Raw genomic sequence first — 15778 nt, forward strand, 5'->3', positions numbered from 1 at the left:
GAAGAGCATACTCTTTTCAGGAACTTTGGTGGAAAAGCAGGTACCTGCTCGCCTGAGGCATTTAGGGAATTTCTTTCTACGCTGCTGAGAGTCACCAGGGAGGTCCCCTTTGACACTCAAGTCTGCTGTCTTTGCTTTTCTGCAGAAGTGGGCATTCCTCCGTCTCTTGTGCTTCCAAGGCAGTGGGAACCAGCCCGGTTCCCATCTGCGTTCCTCCCTCTAAACTAGCGACCACACAGCATCCTTGTGGCATCTGCACTAGTTCTGCAGTTGAGGCATATATTCACTTGTGTGTTGACCCATGCTATGATATGGAAAGCACAGAACGGCTGGAACATACTCACCTTTGAAAATCCCCAGCAAGTATATTGGGTGGTCTCTGAAGGCATAGATGGAGGAGTTAGGAGGAAACCCAACCTGAGCTGAGGAGCAATGAGAATCGAGGAGGAGCAGCCAGCTCCCTCTCAGTCTGCACGGACCTTTCATTTATTCAAAAAGAGATTAAGGAAGCATATAACTTTGTTGCTGCAGAAGACCTGCAGAAATTCTGGTACATTGGTACAATTGCATCACTACTTCTTCAGTGCTACCCTTCCTGCCCTCTCAGGTGCCAGCCTATTGCTTAAGCAGAAACAAAACTTTCTAAAAAAAAAAACAGGTTTAGGAGGAGGAAGAGTCCAGAAAAAGTGTGTGTGTGTGTGTGTGTGTGTGTGTGTGTGTGTGTGTGTGTGTGTGTATTTGTATATAAAGCCAGTCACAACCTTGTTTTTGTTGAGCGATCTTCAACTTTTAATTTTTCAGAAGTGTGCAAATTCTTATAAGGTGTCACTGCAGTGAATTTAAATTAGTAAAGGGAAAAATTGTATAGAGGTGGTTATATTTATGCATAAAGCTTCATCTGTACAAATATTTTATAAAAGTAGAATAGTTTAAAATTACGATTAGGACAAAGGTATGACATTGCCAACTATTAAATAAAACATGTGCGATAGTGCTGAGAAGTCATACCAGCTCAACCATCTCAAATTCTTTTCCTGGGCATTATAGCTGAACTGTTCCTTTTTCTAATATTTTTTCTCCAAAAATGCAGTAGTTTTGCACCATCTCTGCCAGTCTGTCAGAGGGCTCTGATATGTGAAGATACCCATCCATCTAGCATGAAAAGATCTGAGCTAGAAGAGTTGAGCCAACCTTTGGGATTTGGAGTGTGAATATTTTCACACTCCATGGGGTAAAATATCTGTCTTAAGGTATTTTTAAGTTTAGTTTTCTTCCTGGGAAGAAAAAACACACTCCACTCTTTTTCAGAAGTGAAATACTGAGTATTTTATTTTACAAATAGTTAATTAAATGCTTCTTCCCATCATAAGAAGCGTTGGGAATATAATCAGAGTTTCTTCGCTAATTTAAGGAGTATAATGCAAGGGTGCAAGGAGGAATAGATAAAGTTAGAAAAATAATTACAGAGATGATGTATATTCAAATCATCAGTCCTAATGAAATCCATCCAGAAGCCTTACAGAACTGGCCAGAGCAATCCCTGAACCCTTATCCAGAACCTGTGCTTGAGACTGCCGGATGACAGGAGGGGATAACAAATCCAAAAACTACTGACCAGTCTGTACTGGGACAAAGAGGAGAAAAGCTTTGCAACACCTAGTTTGAAAGTGCATGGTTGGTGGCAATTTCACTACTCAGTGAAGCTACATCCCTGCAGGTCATGGCTGAAGCGGTAAGACGTTATCTTACGTATGTGCTGTCAGACAGGGAAGCGTCTTCAAGTCATTTGTCGTGAGCCCATGACAAGTATTAAACATGAGCCTGTCATGTTTAATTTTTTTCTTCATTGGCTTAGGCAGTATGCTAAAGACTAGAATTGCAAAGTTGTAGATGATACCAGCTTCGGAACGGTTTGAAAGCACTTTGACAAGGACAGAATTGTAATTTCAAATGATGTTGACACGTGAAGTAATGATTTGAAGTAATTAAGATTTAATTTAGTCATGACAAGTGCTAGGCAGTACCGAACAGAAAATTACTGGCTCTGCATAGCTAATAGGACTAAGAAAGGCCTCAAGAAGGGCAACGGGATGGAGTGGCTTGGCCTAAGTGTCAGTCAGTGTCCATCAGTGTCAGTTTTTCTATATGTTTAAAGCAAGACAGAATGCATGTAGAGTAATTACATACCTTTTTTGGCTAGTTGCCATGAAAATAAATTAATGACTACTTTTATCCATGCAATAAATTAACCCAAAAAGAAGGTTAGCATACTGATTTAATTAATGCGGTTCAATCCCATTAATGTATTGTTTTATTAAGCAATGCTATGGCAGAATTAAGAGTTATAAGTAAATAAACAGTTTATAACTGTGGAGCTATTAATTAATGCTAAATTACAATAAAATGAACAAAGCGACAAAAACAAGCCACATGTTTTTAAAAAAAATAGTGCACTGCAAAAAAAATATATATAAAACATTTTTTAAAGAATTTGCAGAAACCAATGCTTATATAGTAAGATGATTGTAAAAGTGGAAGTGGGGCAAGAAGAACATTCCTTATAATTTTTCCATTTGAAAGACCAATACGCAGCCAGGTGTTCTTAAATGAGCATTGAAGCAAGATTCTCAAGCGCAAACTTAGAGTTTTCAGGGAAGAATCTGACAAATAAGCTTAATGTCTTCTTGAGGCTTGATCTGTTTTTGACACTTGTTTGTTTTTCTAGAATACAAATCCGAACAATTCATGCACTGCTAACCTTTAATTTGGCTGTGATGTATTAATACTGCAGCTCAGACTGTCCTCATTTGGAGGGTCTTGGCTGTCACGAAGCGCGAGTTTGCATGCTTAAATGGTTTGCTGGAATCAATGGTTCACAAGTTCTGGAAATCCTGCAGGTGTTCATTCGTCATTGTACATTAAGTAGAGAAATAGAAAACAAGTGTTAATAAAATGCAGGGCTCAGGGCCAGTGGCAGTACGAGATGAAAAAAAAAGTTTGAATTTCTTGAAACCTGGGGTCGATTCTAATTAAGACCAAATGTGTAACAGTAATCTGAAATCAAGTTTTAGAAGTGTCTGAGAACACCTAGCGGCAAGATTGCTAAGTTTAAAATACTCCTCTGGGAGGGTGATTTTGTTCTATATGAGGCAATGTTCATACTTCTGCAAATACATCGTTTTTAATATTTACTGGAATTTTCAAAAACATTTCGCTTTGGAATCTATGAAAATTAAAATAATTTTTCCATTTTCTCACAAACAGAAGCTCTAAAAAGGTACTAAAACCTGGAGTTTTTCAGAAATAAATTATGTGAATTTACTCTAACGCCTAAAGTGATTCTATCTGTAACTTGGTATTGAATGACACTTCAAGTGCTAAGATGATATAAACAGATCTTCTGTAAGTATAAGTCAGCAGACTACTAGAAACATTTGTTACGAACAACAAAACATAGTAGCCTTCTGCTTTCAATGATTGGGACAAAATGTTGTCCTTTTTATGAGTTTTAACAGAGCGGCTTGACAAATCTGTGATGTGCTACGGTTTCTGTTTCCTGCTATGTAAACTCAGAGTGTGTAAGTGGGAATGTGCAGACACATTGCTGCAGAGCATACACAGGTCCTTGTGGAAATTCATACTCATAACGAGAGTATGAGTTTGTGATTCTTAATATGCTTGTAGATGCCGTTTGCTTCCAGGTACTAAACTTTTTGCAGGTGTATGTTGCTCTGAACTATAGAGGACATCAGTTTATGGTTTGGTTTTTAATTGCATTTATTATTAGACAAAGGGATGATGGAGGGAATTGAGCTAAGACTACAGGTTTCTGGGACCATAAATCTGTGACTCCTTTGAAATACATTGCTGCAGGTTTCCTTGTATACGTCCATGTAGATTGAATAAATGTTAACCAGACAGAGCCTAAAATGGGTGAATGAAAGTACTTTGCAGTCTGAGGAATGAAAAATTGTGGAAGCATTTATTTCAGAATAGCCTGTCCAAACCTTCCTGAACCTCTTGAAGATCAAGAAGGGCAATTCAGGAGAGTGATGAGGATACATAAATACGGAGAGCAATCACTTGTTTGAAGCTCAGTCTAATTGTGTCACACAGGTTTCTGTCATTGATGAACAGCAGTGGTGATGCTGGGAGATGGCACAGAGCCTGAGCGAGGGATCATGTCAGGGACTACAATGGAGAATGTCTGGTTCTGCTGAAGTTCAAGCTCTGGAATCAAACAGTCCTGGAGGCTCCTGCAGTGCATCAATGATAACTTCTTGTCACAGGTGGTGGAGGAGCCTACAAGGAAGGGTGTCCTGCTGGACTTTGTCCTAACCAACAAAGAGGGACTGGTTAGAGATGTGAAGGTTGGGGGCAGCCTTGACTGCAGTGACCATAAAACAGTAGAGTTCAGGATCCTGTAGGAAAGAAGTAAGGTAAGAAGCAGGATTGCAACCCTGGACCTCAGGAGAGTGGACAAGAGGCAACGGGCAGAAATTGAAGCACAGGAAGTTCAGCCTGGACGTGAGGGGGAATTTCTTCCCCGTGAGAGGGACGGAGCACTGGCGCAGGTTGCCCAGAGAAGTTGTGGAGTCCCCTTCTCTGGAGATCTTCAAGGCCCGCCTGCATGCAGCCCTGTCTAACGTGCTGTAGGTGACCGTGCTGAGCAGGGAGGTTGGACTCGATGATCTCCAGAGGTCCCTTCCAACCTTACTGATTCTGTGATTGTGTGGAGCAAGTAGTTGGAAGCACAGTGTTACTTTACAGCCGAGGAGCAGCTGCAGCAGTGAGTTTTGTTCTGTGTGTGCTTAAACAAAACCTTAAATCCTTTCCCATCTCATGCAGAATTTGCACTTGGCATCTCTTGCTGTTGGTTCCTAGTTAGACAATTGTAAATATGATGTACATGGATCCATTTGGACTCCGGTGCATATTTAACTTTTGGACTAAGACTTTCCAAAGTGGACCCAGAGTCTTCACCGAGCGGGAATGGCTGGACTGCTTGGCCATGCTTGCTGGGAAGGCTGCCCTGCTGGCCCCCACCGCCCCCACCTCAGCAGCCCTCATGTCTCGGCTGCTGCTAGGAGGTTTTTGGAAACCATTTAATGCCAGGTGAAGCAGCACCTACCGCTTCAGCTCGTCCAGGTTCCTCTTTGCCTGAAGCAGACCGAGAGCCAGCAGGTGCCCTGTGCTGCTGTGGGAGTGGGTCCTGGCAGGACAACTGTGAATAAGGCAGAGTAGTGCAAGGTATTTTCCAGCTTTTCCGCATTTCTCCTCTTTCAGGTCAGATCAGATTAGTGGGATTGGCTCACATTTTGAAAGATCCATCTTTTTCATGCATCCTCTGGATAGAACAAGATTTCTTTGAGCCCTGATGAAACCGGAGGAGCAAGGCTGTGTCCCTGCCTTGTGTTAGCAGGAAGACAGCCCGAGCTCAGCGCTGCCACATTGGCTATCTTTTCCCATTGCCAGCTTTGTATCGCCAGCCAATTTTAAGATTGAGCATGCGTGGAAATGCCTTGTCTTTCAGGGAAAGAAGAGCTGTTTGACAGTCTCTGTCTTTCCATCCTGTATTATTATTTGTAGTGGCGTCCCTAGCAGTTTCTACCACAGTGCTAGGTATGGTGGAGTATTGCCGTTGGTTTTCAAAGTTATTTTATTTGCATGATCTTGTAAAATGTGTTACGTTATACAGTGAGGCAGCTGATCAGCCAAAGCATTGCCAAAGCAATTTAAATGTGAGGTAGTGTAAAATGGTACAATGACATAGGAAAAACGCAGAGCAAACACGGAGGAGTTTTGTTCATTTATTCCATAGATGGGTCAAACATGTGCTTGTTGATCCGTAAGTGAACTTTTTTCTGATGCGCTGTGAAATTTTCAGAGGTCTGGATATAGGAAAAAAGTCCATGGAGACCGTCAGAATTTAAAAATATATATTTCAGGGGGTTGTATTTTATTACCACCAGTGAATTCACCAGATGTAGTTTGGATGCGGTTTGAGTTATATAGTGAGTTTTGAGACAAAAAAAAAAAAAAAAAAAAAAATATCAGAGGCGAGCTTTTAACTTTGAGATTTCCTGCTGCGTTCAATCACCCCGATTCCAGCAGCTATCTGCAACCCTCACTCACTTAAGGCACTTTCAGCAGAGGCAGCAAACAAATATGTGATACAAAGTGTATTCCAGAGAGCAAGACGTAACACCAAAACAAACCACTTGATTCGAGTTTACTTTATATTGTCAAGAAAGATATTCCTGAGTTATTTTCCAGAAGAGGATAATCAAGTTCAACAACCAAACCTATAATTTTAATGCCAATTTTATTATGTTATTGGTGGATGATTGAGACTTTGAGAAGGTGGCAGTTTTTAAAAGATTTTAGGAAGAAGACTTAACTCTGAGTTTTGTGTAGTAAATAATGATTTACAGGCTTGGATTAGATCAATATTAGTATTTGTAGTGGACATAATTATACATAATTAATTTTGTGTTTTTCTGGTAAAAACTTAAATGTGCTCTTCAGGCAGAGTTGTAAAACACTTACCATTTCTTAGGTTTTGTTGCCTTACTGAGCGTCAACATGAGTAGGAATCTCAGCTGCCAAAGAAGCCAAGATCCGATGCACCCTGAGAGCAGTGGCGAGAGAACGATGCTGGGCAATGTACGTACTGTAGGAATCATTCTCGCCAGTGATTGCTTAATGAAAATGAGGATGGAAATTTTCCAAGATGCCTGAGAGATTTAGGATACTTCCCACCCCCAAACCTGGTCCCAGCTCGGTCTTAACCAGCAGCTACTTCTGTCTGCGCCTTGTCCGCGTTCGGTAAACAAAGTCTGGAAAAGAATTACCAGCTTTTGTGCAGAACCTACATCAGCACTTGCCAGATGTGACGGTTAAAACCGAGCGAACATAGACGCTCACACAGAGGCAGTCAGTCTTCAGACACGAGCTACAATATAACTGCAGCTTTCCTAGGTCAAAGTCCCAGGTCTTGACCGTGCCAAACTCATAATGTCAGCGTACCAAAAGAGGCTGTAAATGTCCCCTGTGTCTGTTACAAAAGGTCAGGAGCCCATTTCAGGAAACCTGAGAAACAACTCCTTCATATGCTAGGACCATTTATACTTTCCCATCTACTCTCTCAGTCTTCAGAAAAATGAAAAACAAGTGCCTGCGTGCAACTGTGGTTCGAACCTGTCCCTCAGGATTTTGACATTGCTTGGGGGTGTTCCCAGGATCAGCGTTCTCTTCACCTTTCTCTTTCTCACGCTTGTCCTTTTCCTCTCCTTTAGGTGAAATATTTTACACTTCTTTTTTCTGTAGTACTAAGCAAGAATAAAAATGCTGTCCTTCAAAGAAAACATGGTCTTTGAAATATACTGAAAAGCTATGTCTCAGATTTAATGGCAGGAGTTGTTTTTCAGCCAGTCATCACTTGTAGAAATTAAACTCATCCAGAATTACTGCCTCAAAAATGTATTTAGTCAGCAAAGCTTTATGAAATAATTATACAAACATGCCACTTGCGCTTCCTATGTAATTAAAAGAAATGTATACATTTACTGTTGCAAGGAAGCATGGCAGCAGCGTTTCGTAAGGTCTTCCGTTGACTCTTCCGTCGCCGAGAGGATAGCAGAGCATGTGAACAGCCAAACGTACAGTCTACAGTAGTGAATTTGGCATCTGGGCTGGAAGGCTGTTTACTGCTTATCTGAAGGATCCCCAGCTCTCGCCGGTGAAGGATGACTTCAGGTGATCCGTGATGCCTCCAAACAGAGAAAATCTCTAAAGGCGCAGTCTCATTTTACTCTGCCATGCTAGAGTTCTTTTCTCCGTGCTTTCTCTGGGTTCCCCTGGGACTGGTTTCCCCTGGGACTGAAAACAGGTAATAATTTGTTTGGAGGAGTGGTGTGGTTTGCAAGTGAGTCTTCCAGCTATTCCTGCTCACCACATTTTGGGGCATATGAATGTGTCTTGGCCCTTGTAAGTTAGGTTCCCTTCAGAGGAAACTAAACTAGAAGCTTCAGTCCGGGGGCAATATGAGAGTCCAAATGAATAACTGGTCCTTCAGGCAGCTTTGAACCACACGTATGGCAGGGTTATAAAGCCCAAAGTAAAACCCAAATTACATAGAGATGAAATGGGTGCAGTGCTGCCTGCTTTCATCTTCTGATGCACTGCCCTTGCACCAGATCACTCACTGATCTAACAGCCACAGTCTGGAGCTGTGGCGTTATCCTCTAGCGCAGTGGAAAATGCAGAGATGGAGTGTCTTTTTTTTTTTTTTTAATATTAAAATCCAAAGCATTCACAATCTGAACAGATTATTTTTTGGAAACTAATATGCATAACTAAAAGCCGTTGATGATTGCGAGGAAGAGCGTTCTATAGTGTGTGAGCAACACGCAGAATGATGCGTCTTCATTACAAAAATGCAAAGTGATGATCATTTATCATAAGATTACCAACAATAGGCATTAATCTCTTAGTAAAGCAAGTAGTAAACATCGTTCCCATGGCAATACAGTTCGTTCTGTTCCTCTGCCTCAGCTACAGGCATGGAAGATTGGACAGTCTCTGGGACTAATTGGAGACTTAATGCTGTAGATTTTGGTGGGTGAAATACATAATTATCCTGGTAGAATATCAAGTTAGCAGCAGCTTTGACAGTGATGAGATGTGCCTGTATTTGCTACAGACCAGTGCACACACTGGAGGAACAACTTATCCTCCCCTCCCCATTATTATATACTAAATCCATTTATATGACAGAGTATGAATTCTCTCTGCAGTAAATACATTTATCTACTGAAAGCTGGTTTTTTTCATGAAAAAAAATGTCAAATTGTCTGATTTTTTCGGGCGTACAAGCAGCCATTTGCTGTTAGTTCTGCGGCCTCAGAAATTAACTGCATGTTGTTTATTTTTGTCCCGATACACTTATTTTTGTCCTGATACGCTGGTTGAGGTTCTGTTTTTGTGTGTGTATGGTGAGAGAAAGGATTTGGTCAAGCTGACCTGTTCTGAGAAAAAAGGCTGTGTATTTCCAAACTCATAAGGTTCCTTCTTAACATAGCTTACCAGTATTTATTGAAATACGTATTTTGAAGGTTAATCAAATACCATTCTATTTCCCCTCAGGTGGTACTTTGTGTGAAGTCAGCATAACATGTTTTCAAATGCATCTTCGCAAACTTCCATCAACCATAAAAGCCTTGGGTTGTTGTGTAAATCTGACAGCCCAACCTGCCATGTGCTTATTCCACTTCAGAACAAAACAGCAGTTTCAGTTAATGCAAAGCAAACCGTGTATCCCTCAATGTGCCTGATTTCTGCTTCAGGAGCATGGAGGACTGACTAAAATACACTCAACGGTGAATAGCTTCTGTGCTGTCAATTAATAGCCTTTAGAATGAGTTTTGCTGTTTTATTGGTGTGTGGAAGAGCCATAGCTCTTAGTGTGTTCCAGACAACTGAGTACTGTTACTTAGATAACAAGCACTGGAGTAAAAGAGAAGTCTGCAGCCTGCAAAACATCTTTGCTTCGTGTGAAATTGTCCAACGATAATGCTGACAAATGCTCTCTCAGGAAAGATCTGCGTTTTGCAGAATAAGGGAGGTGAAATGAGCCCAGTAACTTTACAACTCGTTTTTAAAGCCAACCAGTAACTATTTACAACCTCCCCCAAATAAAGATCCTGTTCAGATGCCATGAGTCAGTCTCCTCTCTGGAGATTCCTGTTGTGTACAGCGAGCAGAACTCAGCTCGAGCTGCAAAAGGCAGTTTTGCAGCACGCGTGGTGAGCCTGACGGGTTTGGAATTGTCTGAAGTAAGTTTGGGTTCGACATGTTCTGCATGCCTAGTCTGAAAATAAGACCTTGTACAATTTTTGGCTTCAGATTACTTTTTCAGCCTGTGTATACCCTTGGAGTATGGAAACATTCAGAGCTGCAGACTCAATTTAGGTTTAATTCTACCAAAAATGGCTAACAGTCACATTTTCTACATGACTCAATGTGCTGTCCAAAAACTTTTGTTCCTCAAAATAGGTAGCAATATGCTACTAGCTAGTAAGCATGCACAGTTGCAGAAGCCTGGTTCAAGAGGCTCAGGACAACCTGAGGCAAGAGAGGGTCTACAGATCTACTGAGGCCTATTCATCTACCCAGTTTGCCCATTGGCATTGCTCGGGGGAAAAACAGGCAGGCCCAGTGACGACTGCCTGCCTGCACTGCCCAAACCAGCACAAAACCAGGAGGACCCCGTGTCCCGGGTCTCACACTGGAGAGTCTCTGCCCACTGCCCACCAAAAGGCAACCCTTCCTAGAGGTCCTTGAACATTCTGCCTTGGAGTGGTGGGAAAAGAAGAAACCTCAGCTGTGAGAGTCCGTGCTTTGAGGCCCAAATGCTTCTTTAATCTCTTACACTTTTCTGGACAGACCAAATTTCCCTTCGGCCCAGTCTCACCTGAGACTGGAGGAACGGCCCCCAAAATACTCTCCTCCCCATCAGTTATATCCTCCACCCCAGGGAAGTACTCACTGAACAGAACAGCTCAGGTAATGTGCCCCTTCCCGCATACATAGCGAAGAACTCTGAAACTCTAGTAGGAGATTTTACTGGGAAATGTTTTAGATTGGGAAAGGGCAGAGACTGTATCTAGCAGTAGAAAAAAATAACAGATAAATGCCTGATAGATATATTTTATGGTAGATTTTCTAGAAGAATGAAGGTCGTTGTGAATTTTTGCTTAGCTTCTGTGTGGACAGACTTGAAAATATATAAACTAATTTAATGAAAACCTCAGGCATTCTTTTCTTGTTGTTTTTCTAATTTGAAGCTGCCTCTATGCGAAATAAAATAACAAATATCAGAAGTATGTATTCTGCTTTAATTGTTTGGAAGGCTTATAATCATATGATATTAGACACTGTTCTTAATTAGTGATCGAAATAGGAACAATATTATTAACCTTCAGTTTCCTGTTTTCCAGGTAATCAACCTATGATCTCATCAGCCATGGCTGAGAAGTACGATTAAGGTACCGTAACTTCCCTTTTAGTCTGGGCATGCCTTTGGCAAAAACGTTCTCCAAAATATGCTCTCTAATAAGCCATTTAATAACCTGCATTCCTTGAAGTTCAGTTCACATCTGGACTGGCTGATTTATTTATTCATTTACCACTTGGTCCGCTGCCTCTTGTGAAAGCTAGTTAATTTTTTCCTTTCACTCCCCTCTTCTCAGGTTGAGCACTAGCATTAGCGGGGTAAAGATGTCTGTCTTGTCTCTATTAAATCTATTCTATAGGTAATCCGTATCTTTTAGTTCTCTGTTTTTAGTGTTAGTAAGAATATCTTAAGATGTATGTACAGAGTTATATGTTGAGAATAATACTTGTGCCTGAAGGTCGTGTCCTTTAAAGATTAACTCAGAAAATGTTGTGGGGCAATGCTCGAAAATCTATCCAGGGGAGGCTTTTGGAATGATGTCTGCTGCATGCTTCATAGCACTGCGAATTTAATTGTTGATTTGAATCACAAGATGGAAATCGGCTCAGCAACACTGCTATACCGCAGGGAAAAGATGGTTGTTTTTGCTGGAACTGTGTATCGTGACCCGAGCTATCTCTCTTCAAGGCATGTTCTCACTTGCAAATTTCTAGCTGCAATTTCAGATGAAGAGTAGCCAGATAGGAGAATGTGGAGTTATTTCAGGTTCCTTTTCCCTGACAAGTTGTACTGAACTTTGGTGGCACTGTAAGCTTCAGTGAAAAGAACATTTGCTTTCCCATGGAAAATAAACACGAATGAACAAAGTAGCACAGCAGTGCCATCAAATTAAAAAGCTACTGAACAGCATTGAACATTGTTTTCCTAAAATGACTTCAGCTAATTCTTGCCAGTGTATTTAGCTTGGCAGTATTCCTGTTCCACTTCTAAATGCTTCACTATCGGTTTGATATTGCCATTGAAGTAGTAAACTGTAAAAGCATGCTGAAATACCGAATGACCAGTTAAGTTGTTGCATCCAACAAACAGAATCGTTGCGGCTGTGTAATTTATTTGAGAAAGAGTAAGGATAGGCAAACTCTCATTTTTGTTAGTTACTTCCTTTGTAGGAACTGAATACATTACTTTTTGATTTTGCCTCTGACCACCCCAAGTCCTGGAGCTGCAAAATTCTTAATAGATATTTCAGAAGAGGGATAATGCCCTCTGACTGGCGGATATAAACATGCATGCAAAAGGCGCAACAAGGAAATTCTGAAAAGAACACGTAGGTTAGGTTGTTTTAATGCTGTGTAATGTCTTAGGACAGATTTTGAACAAAGAGTAATCGAGAGCATTATCATAACTGAGAAAATGCAGAGAAGTTTCATCTGTAGATTTTGTCAGACCAACTTAATGTTTCTTTCTGCTGAGAACATGTTGGACTACAGTTATGTGATGGGCTTAAGCTATCTAGATTTAAAGGAAGCATTCAAGTGCCGTTCTGAGAGGAATGTATTATTTAAAGCGGAGATGGTATAGATTAATACAGGAATTATAAGAAGCTGGCTTAGGCAGATAAGGAGCTGGGTAAAGAGGGGACTATGACGGGATGTGCTGAGAGGCAAGTTACCAGACTGCAGGAGTTAGTAGAAGTATTCATTAGGGATGGGTCTTGTGACCAGTCCTGTTCAGTATTTCCTTCAGTATCCTTGGTACAAGGTCTTCATACCATTTTTTTTTAAGCTACTGTAGTACCATGGAAGACAGAATTATTATGACTTTGTGGATTAGTGTAATGAAGACAGAATAAAATTTAATGTTAATAAGTAGACTGTCATTCCCTTAGGGACTAATAACAGTATATTTTACTACAAGCAAGATACTCAGTATATGCAAGTTTAGCTTTTTTTGTGAAAAATGTGTTTGGTTGCAGCACATAGCTAAACAGGAAAAAAAAAGGCTTTTATAATCTAGATAGTTGTCTTTAAGACCTGGTTACTAAAGAATGGCAATTTTAATATAAATAATTAGAGCCTAGATACTTAAATTTTCTAAATTATAATGAAATAAAGCCTTGGATTTAGAATATCAGGTTCCAAACCTGATGCTGTAAAGCTTGAAGGGGCTGCAGGTACGAATCCTGACCTTGCCCCATGATGTTCAAGCAGGAGGTTGCAAGGCTACGAGAAGTAGCTTCGTTGGCAGCTGAGGACCTGACCTTCACATATCCTACCCATCTGCCCCCTCCCTTGTGATAACCTGCAGACAGCCCCAAAAACTAGGAGACGAACCAGTGCAGATCGCAGGCACTAGGTGAGCAGTCACGTGTCTTCAAGGCAACAACCCTCATCTAGCATGGATGTAACTGTAGTGGAAGAGCAGCCACAAATACAAAACTGGAAGCAGAGCAAGAACCTTAAAGCAGCCAGGAGAGACCTAGGAAGCTGTTAGCTGTTCAGATTTTAACGATTCTGGCTGCAGATGGGAGGACTGTAGCAGGACACACGTTCAGGAGAGGTCAGAGCAACCCAATACAACGGGAAGCAAATTCAAAAGCCTGCGAGCCCTGATTTATGGAAGAATTGCAGATAAAGCCAGCCCAGGGTATGTGTGCGGGTCCAGATTATTGTGTTGGGTCTCCTGTACGTTGAGTGCTTGCCTCACACACCGCTGGTAGAGATGTGTGCTGACTATGTGGATAAGCTCTGTGTCCTCAAGGGTGAAGTTTCTTGGAGGAACACGGAAAGGTTCACTGGCACACTGCCTTCAGGGTCATCTCTGAACAATCCTGCCTCCAGCTGAATGACCCTAAAATTGCAGAGGAGAGGGACATCTTAGAGCGATCCCACCTCCAAATTAGCCACCCTGCTTTCATGCCAAAATGATACCAGGCTGATGAAAGGGGAGACGAGCCTAGTAATAGGCCCTTTCCAGTGAGAGATGAACAGGAATTAGAGTTTAAAGGGAAAGGATGAGAAAACTGTACTTTATTATCATGCACTTAAGAATCTATGCTTTCCCCAGATGAAAGGAAAACTCTTCACATGAATAAATACCTGGCCAGAAGACAAGAAACAGAGGGCAGGAATAACTGATCAATTTGCAGAGTGAGAGGGCAACACTGGCGGTGTCTCAAAAGAATCTGTGCTTGAACCTGTGATATTCAACTGATAAATGATCTGGAAAAGATGACAGAGTTTGCTGATGATGCTGTTATTCAGAGCAGTAAAGATGAGTGCTGACTGTGAGAAACAATAGAGGAGTTTTGCAAAACTAAGCGCCTGAGTAAGGCAACGGCAGGGGGGATTCAATGTAGATGAACGGAAAGCAAAGCATATGGGGAGGAAAAATATCCCACAGATACGGTAATGGATGCTGAGCTGACCATTGCCCTTCAGTGCCCTAATAAAATGTTGGACATAAATGTAGATGGAAAACTAAAAAGATATTTCTATGAAAATGTTAACTTTATGCTCAGTAGCAGTGAAAAAGGCAAATAGTATATCAGGAGAGGAGCCAAAATACCCTGAAAATGTCACCCTGCTGCTTTATAAGCCTCTATTTCTTACTATAGCCTGAGTAGTGTGGAAAGCGATGAGCAGATTTCTTCCAAGGAACAGTTAAACAACGTAGCATTTATTGATGTGGAAAAAAGACAGTCTGAGAACTGCCAAGAGTGACTAGGGACACACTGATCAATTTTATTTCCAATGCAAAAGGAAGGAGGTGTCAAATAATATTAGAGGGCGGCGGGTGCAGGACTCATACACGGGAGGGCTCTTTGCACCAGGCACTGCTCATTGCCATTTCCAAGCTGCGGCATGGGGACAGAGCTATTTTTTTTTTGCATAGGGGCAAGCAGCAACGAGATACATTTATGAAAGCAAAATGTAACAGGGCCTGGTAAGTCTGAAGGCTTTACTTTTTACTCAGGAGGGAACTGAGCTGCAAGTGCTTGAAAGCTGGGATAGAGTTCTGGGAAACACCACTCTGTGATAGCTCTGTTCTTCCCTGGAGGTCTGCTGCCATCCCGGAGGCAGTGAGCGGCTTGACAGAGCTTTGTTTGAAGTGCTGCTCATACGCTGATACACAAGTTGCAGAAGAGAGGACCGAAGAGCCACCAGTGATGTAACTATTAAAAAAAATAAATAAAAAAGGCTGAAAGTGACTTCAGGCTGCATTGGCAAGTGGGAGCAGGGAGGTGCTCGCACAGCAGCACAAGGCACCTGCCATCAGAAAAAAAGGCATTTGAACTTGAAGAGCTGTGGGAAAGGCTGAGCAAAGGGATGGGGTGTCTTTATTCCACAGTATTACAGGACTGATTTAGATCGACGTGCTTTTCTAACAAAATGAAGGTATGTAAAAATTCATTCAGGGGCAAATATGAGTGAGGGTGATTAAAAATCATGTGAACGTAACTGTCTTGAGTACATTTGGACTGGAAAGCAGAAGACATGTAACAGAGTAGATGAATGGAAATCTAGAACAGTTTTCCAAACAGTTAGCTGGGACAGAATAGCACTTTGCTTTTGCAGGGTAAAGTTTATGGGAGGAATTGCTTTTCTGGATGGGAGTTCACCTGCAGGTCTCACTTACAGCTTGGATTCACCAGCAGCTGGGTGCTCCATTTGCTGATGTCCCCTGGCTGTGCAGGAGTCCAGGAGGACCTTTTTTACCGTGATGCTTACTTTATGCCTGGGAAGTCTTTCCCTTCCTCCCATGTTTGACTGTTCTCCTAGGATCTTCTGGTGTTTTCAAGTAACAAATACTCAGCCACCT

At 41.6% G+C, this 15778-nt stretch overlaps 1 protein-coding gene across 14 annotated transcripts in view; it reads left to right on the forward strand.

Annotated features, from left to right (window-relative positions):
- The window catches only part of PCDH15 (protocadherin related 15), a 599229-nt gene that overhangs the window by 261106 nt on the left and 322345 nt on the right, over positions 1–15778 (forward strand). For all 14 annotated transcript variants that reach the window (XM_062580806.1, XM_062580810.1, XM_062580818.1 and 11 more), the window contains one exon: positions 11001–11048. The gene's annotated coding sequence lies outside the window, so the exon portion shown is untranslated. The remainder of the gene's footprint in view (positions 1–11000; positions 11049–15778) is intronic.

This window comes from Rhea pennata, chromosome 7, assembly GCF_028389875.1.
Source record: "Rhea pennata isolate bPtePen1 chromosome 7, bPtePen1.pri, whole genome shotgun sequence".
Classification (NCBI taxonomy): domain Eukaryota; kingdom Metazoa; phylum Chordata; class Aves; order Rheiformes; family Rheidae; genus Rhea; species Rhea pennata.